At 36.9% G+C, this 6,334-nt stretch overlaps 1 non-coding gene across 1 annotated transcript; it reads left to right on the forward strand.

Annotated features, from left to right (window-relative positions):
* The first annotated feature begins 5,780 nt into the window (after nt 1-5,780).
* LOC121225711 (small nucleolar RNA R71) lies at nt 5,781-5,887 on the forward strand. Its single transcript, XR_005923574.1, has one exon. It is a non-coding gene; the product is annotated as a small nucleolar RNA R71 (small nucleolar RNA).
* Nucleotides 5,888-6,334: the final 447 nt, after the last annotated feature.

Here is a 6,334-nt window from a genome sequence, read left to right on the forward strand (position 1 = left end):
GCAAGATCTCCAGCTTCAAATTACTTGTGTTGCCTTAAACGAGCATCATGATGGCACTTCGTGGCTTCTTTGTATAATCGTGAGTTCTCATATGCATTAGCTTGCCATTCATCTAATTTGTTCAGCTGCATCAATTTCTTTTCACCTGCGAGTTTGGGATCAAAGTTTAGGAATTTTATAGCCCAAAATGCTTTATGTTTTATAGCTCAAAATACTTTATGTTCTAGTTCAAATGGTAAATGACAACTTGTCCCATAAACAAGTTTGTAAGGAGATGTTCCTATGGGGGTCTTATAAGCAGTTCTATAGGCCTATAAAACATCATCTACTTTCACTGCCCAATCATTCCTATTTGACTCTACAGTCTTTTCTAGGATATGTTTAAGCTCTCGGTTTGCGACTTCGACTTGTCCACTAGTTTGAGGATGGTAGAGGGTAGCTGTTCTGTGGTAAACTCCATATTTCTTAAGGGTTTTATCAAATTGAGCATTACAGAAATGAGTGCCCCTATCACTGATAATTGCTTTAGGTATTCCAAATCGAGAGAAGAGTTTCTTAAGGAGCCTCACCACCACTCTAGCATCATTAGTAGGTAAAGCTTGGGCTTCCACCCATTTGGACATATAATCAACAGCTACTAAGATGTATTTATTCCCGAATGAGCTAGGGAATGGACCCATGAAATCAATACCCTATACATCAAATATTTCACATAAAAGTACGTACGTTTGAGGCATTTCGTCAAGTTTAGAGATATTACCTATTTGTTGGCATTTATCACAAGAAGTAACATACCTGTTGGCGTCTTTGAATAGTGTGGGCCAATAAAAACTTGATTCGAGCATTTTATGTGCGGTCCTAGTCCCATTGTAACATCCTCCAGTCGGTCCTGAGTGGCAATGTTCCAAGATCTTAATTGCCTCTGACTTCGTGACGCATCTTCTAATTACTTGATCTGCACATATACGGAAAAGAAAAGGATCTTCCCAAAAATAGTTTTTCACATCAGTGAAGAATCGTTTCTTTTGCTAATGTGTCAAACCTTTTGGTGTAATGTTAGCAGCTAAATAATTTGCAATGTTTGCAAACCAAGGTTCCTTAGAGTCAAATATAGAAAAGAGTTATTCTTCAGGGAATGAGTCATTTATCTCATGTTCATTAAGCTCATTGAGATGTGGGTTTTCTAATCTAGATAGATGATCTGCTGCAAGATTTTCTGCTCCCTTCTTATCTTGAATTTCTAAATCGAATTCTTGCAACAATAAAATCCATCTTATTAGTCGAGGTTTTGCATCTTTTTTAGTAAGGAGGTAATGAAGTGCTGAATGGTCAGTGTAAACGACATCTTTAAATAATATTAAATATGGTCCAAATTTATCGAATGCAAAAACTACAGCCAACAATTCTTTCTCAGTCATCGTATAATTTTCTTGTACGGCTATCAATGTCCTCCTAGCATAATAGATTGGTTGAAAATGATTGTCTTGTCGCTGTCCAAGAACAGCACCTACTACAAAATCACTCGCATCATACATTAGTTCAAAGGGTAAATTTCAATCAGGTGCAACTACAATTGGAGCATTAATTAATTTATCCTTAAGAGTATTAAATGCTTCTAAACATTCCTGACTGAAATTGAAAGGCACATCTTTTTCTGGTAAATTTGTTAAATGTTAGCTATTTTAGAAAAATCTTTAATAAATCTTCTATAAAATCCAGCATAAGCTAAAAAGCTTCAAATAGCCTTAACTGAATCAGAGGGAGGTAATTTCTCAATAGTTTCAACTTTTTCTTTGTCAACCTCGATCTCCTTACTAGAAATTTTGTGACCTAACACAATCCCTTCACGAACCATGAAGTGACATTTTTCCCAATTCAGTATAAAGTTCGTTTCCTCACATCTCATTAGGACTCGTTTTAAATTTTTAAGGCAAAGAGGGAAAGAGTTACCGAATAGCGAGAAGTCATCCATAAATACCTCAATAATGTCTTCTACGAGTTCATAAAAAATGACCAACATGTATCACTGAAAAGTAACAGGTGCATTACATAATCCAAAAGGCATTCGTCGTTAAGCAAACATATCGTATGGACATGTAAATGTCGTTTTCTCTTGGTCCTCAAGAGCTATTGGGATTTGGAAGTAACCAGAGAGTCCATCTAGGAAGCAATAATACATATGCTTAGATAATCTTTCCAACATCTGATCAATGAATGGTAAAGGAAAGTGATCTTTTCTTGTGGCATCATTCAATTTCCTATAGTCAATGCAAATTCTCCATCCCGTAACTATTCGTGTTGGGATCAGTTTATTCTTTTCATTAGCCACAACAGTCATGCCTCATTTCTTAGGGACAACTTGCACAGGACTCACCCAAAAACTGTCAGAAATAGGATAAATAATTCCAGCATCTAAAAGTTTAATTACCTCAGCTTTTATGACTTCTTTCATGTTAGGATTCAGTTGTCTTTGAGCTTGCACGTAAGGTTTATATTCATCTTCCATTAAAATTTTATGTATGCAGAAAGAAGGACTGATCCCTCTTATGTCAGAAATCTTCCAAGTTATAGCTCTTTTATGCTCTTTCAATACTTTAAGTAATTCTTCTTTTTTAGTTGGCCGTAAATCTGAAGCAATGATCACTGGTAATGTGGAATTATTTCCAAGAAACGCATATTCTAGGTGATTTGGTAGTTGCTTCAATTCCAATTTAGAAGGTTATTCAATAGAGGGTTTTAATTTTAATTCATTGTTTACCTCAATACCCTCATAACTCTTCTATTTCAGTGAAGGCTCAATAGAATTTAGTTCAGATTTTGTCTTACCTATCGCAGAATCATCGTTATTTACCTCCTCTCCTTGGACAAGACATAGTTCCAATGTGTCCTTATGTATGATTTCTGTAAAGAATCTTGAGTAGCATTATTGATAAACCGTAAATTATACATATTTTTACCCCATGTTTAATGCATTTTATGGATGATTTCTCATTAGAATTGGTGAATTCGATGCTCCTAATGCTTTAATTTCATGTTTTATACTTAGGAGAGCATAGGGAGCGAAAGGAACGAGAAATGGGCCAAAAACAGAGAAAATGGGCCAAAATACGAAATCAACACGGCCTGGGTCTCCTCACACAGGCAGACCACATGGTCGTGTCAATTTTGCAGGCTCGAATACGGCCTGAAGTAATCAAACACGGGCGTGTGCCACGGGCGTGTCCCTGCCGAGCCCAAGTTAGTCCAATTCAGAAAAGGCTAATTTGAGGGCTTCTAGGCATCCCAAAGCCTATTAATACACCCTAGAGGAGGAAGAAAAAGGGAGACTGAGAATAGGGGGTAAGGAATTACTCCAAGGAAGCCGAGTGATCCATCTCAGAAGTCGAATTCATCATCAAGATTGGAGATCTCTCTTCAATTTCCCTTCAGGAGTTTTGGGTTTTCTTTATGTTTTGTATTCCTTATTCTTCTGAGATGTCTTCTTATTTAGTTATGAACTAAAACCCCTAGATTCCTAAGGGGAATGAAACCTAAGATGAATCTTGTTATTATTTTCTGAATCATATGATAAATATTTAACTTGTTCTTAATTATGTGTTCTTAATTCTTGTTTTGATATCCCAGGATACTGATTCAAGATAAGCTCTTATTCAGAGGAGGAATAGACCCTGGTTAAGAGTACATTTATCATAATTAAACGGAGTTGATTGCGCGCCTAGAAATAGGGTGACAAGATTTTTCCGGATTAGGGTGAAACCTAATAAGGGGATCCATAGATCGAGTTAATGTAGCCCTAGAGTGTTAATTAGAGAAAAGTCTCGGTTATTCAATCTAGGGATTAGACGTTATTGGGACCTCTACGGAACCAGTTGAATGAATAAATCGTCCGATTCTGAGACAGAATAACAAGTAAAGTCTAGGTGGATTTTTCCTTAGGTATTGTCTTAAGTCAATCGATTTTCCAAAAGCAATTCCTCAATTATTTTCTCTGAGCGTTCTTAGTTTAGATAATTAGTTAGTTAAAACAAAAACCTCTTTATTCTTAGGCTAGATAATAAAAAGACAGTCATTACGAGTACTTTTAGTTCCTTTGGGTTCGACAATCTGATCTTGCTGAAACTATACTACTGTTCGATAGGTACACTTGTCTACATCGTGATAATAGTTAGTTCAAGAACGAGTAATTATAAATATTTAAAACCTATCACGAAATCATGCGATCAATGATCAATAGAATCAATAAAATAACAGGAGTCATCTTGTTCTCTAGAAAATCTCATGGCATCACAAATTTTAAAAATAATCTCTTCGTCACCTACCCTAAGCACAAGTTTACCGTCACCCACATCAATAATAGCCCTAGCAGTGGCTAAAAATGGACGACCTAAAATTAAAGGCACCTCAACATCCTCATCCATGTCAAGCACAACAAAATCATCAGAGAAGATGGATTTATTTACTTTTATGAGTACATCTTCAATAATTTCCCTAGGATATTTAACAAATCTATCAGCTAGTTGAATACTCATCCTAGTAGGTTTTGGCTCCCCAAGGCCAAATTGCTTGAACATTTTGTAAGACATCAAATTAATGCTAGCGCCTAAATCAGTAGTGCCTTTTCAACATTTAAACTACCAATTAAGCAGGGAATAGTGAAACTTCCTGGATCTTTCAGTTTGGTTGGCAGTTTATTTTGGAGTATGGCTGAACATTCCTCGTTGAGTTCTACTATAGAAAACTCTTCAAACTTCCTCTTATTTGTTAGAAGCTCCTTCAAAAATTTTGCGTATGTAGGCATCTGCAAGATGGCTTCAACAAAAGGTAAGTTAATATGCAACTGTTTAAAAAGTTTAAGAAATTTACCGAATTGTGCATCCATGCAGTCCTTCTTCAACTTTGCTGGATACAATATTGGTGGTTTATATTCCCTCAGCACCGGTTTTTTATTGCTTTTGGGTTTTACCTCCTCATCTTCCTTTCTGTCAGCTTCTTGCGGCAGCTTCTTTTCAGATTCAGCTAACACTTTCCCACTTCTTAGTGTAGCTGCTTTCACATGATCTTTTGGATTGGGTTCGGTGTTACTAGGTGACTCCCTGGTGGTCTCTCTGAAATCATCTTAGCCAGCTATCCTATTTAATTCTTGAGCCCTTTGAATTGATGCTTGTTGATTTTTAAGTGCAGTTTCAGTGTTCTAAAAATGGGTTTCCACTACTGAAATAAACTTTGACATCATCTCCTCAAGGTTCGGCTTTTTCTCTTGCTGGTAAGGTTGTTGTTGGAAGCCTGGAGGGGGTGGTGGTCTCTAATTCCCTTGGCCTCCCCATGAGAAATTTGGGTGGTTCTTCCAACCTGCATTATAAGTGTTACTGTAAGGATTATTTTGAGGTCGAGGATTATTACCCATATAATTCATTTGCTCGTTCTCCATGTTGGGGCTGTAGGGTGGGTATTCTGAATTACTTATTCCACCTCCACTTGTATCGCACTGCATTACTGGATGTATCTGCGTAAAACCAAATAAACCATCAATCTTTTAATTCAAGAGTTCTACCTGATTTGAAAGCATAGTAACTGAGTCAACTTTAAAAATGCTGACTGCTTTGGTCAGCTTTGTCCTCATGACTTACCGCTGATAATTGTTCAGTGACATCTCCTCTATGAACTCATAAGCCTCTTCAGGTGTCTTATTATTGATGGTTCCGCCGACAGCTGCGTCGATCATTTGTCTAGTTGAGGGATTCAAACCGTTGTGGAAAGTTTGAACCTGTAGCCAAAGAGGTAACCCATAGTGAGGGCACATTCTCAATAAATCTTTGTATCTCTCCCATACATCATAAAGTGTTTCTAAATCCATCTGCATAAAAGAAGAGATATCATTCCTTAACTTTTCCATTTTAGCTGGCGGAAAATATTTAAGCAAAATTTTTTCGATCATTCGTTCCCAAGTAGTGATTGACCCTCGTGGTAATGAGTTCAACCATTGTTTAGCCTTATTTCGTAATGAAAAGGGAAATAACCGAAGGCGAATGACATCGTCAGAAACGCCATTGATCTTAAAGGTGTCGTAGAATTCCAAAAAGTTTGCTAAATGAGTGTTCGGATACTCGTCCTGCAAACTATCAAACTGAACAAATAGTTGTATCATTTGAATCTGTTAGGTTTCAGTTCAAAATTATTTGCAGCAACAACAACTCTAACTATACTCGATTCAGTTCCTGTTAAATTGGGCTTAGTATAGTCGTACATAGTACGAGGAGCAGGATTCTAATTCACTGGATTTGCAGCAACCACAGGAGGCAGCGGATTATTTTGGTTTTCAGCCATCTCCTCCGTA

This window comes from Gossypium hirsutum, chromosome A03 (genome assembly GCF_007990345.1).
Source record: "Gossypium hirsutum isolate 1008001.06 chromosome A03, Gossypium_hirsutum_v2.1, whole genome shotgun sequence".
NCBI classification, from domain to species: Eukaryota; Viridiplantae; Streptophyta; class Magnoliopsida; order Malvales; family Malvaceae; genus Gossypium; species Gossypium hirsutum.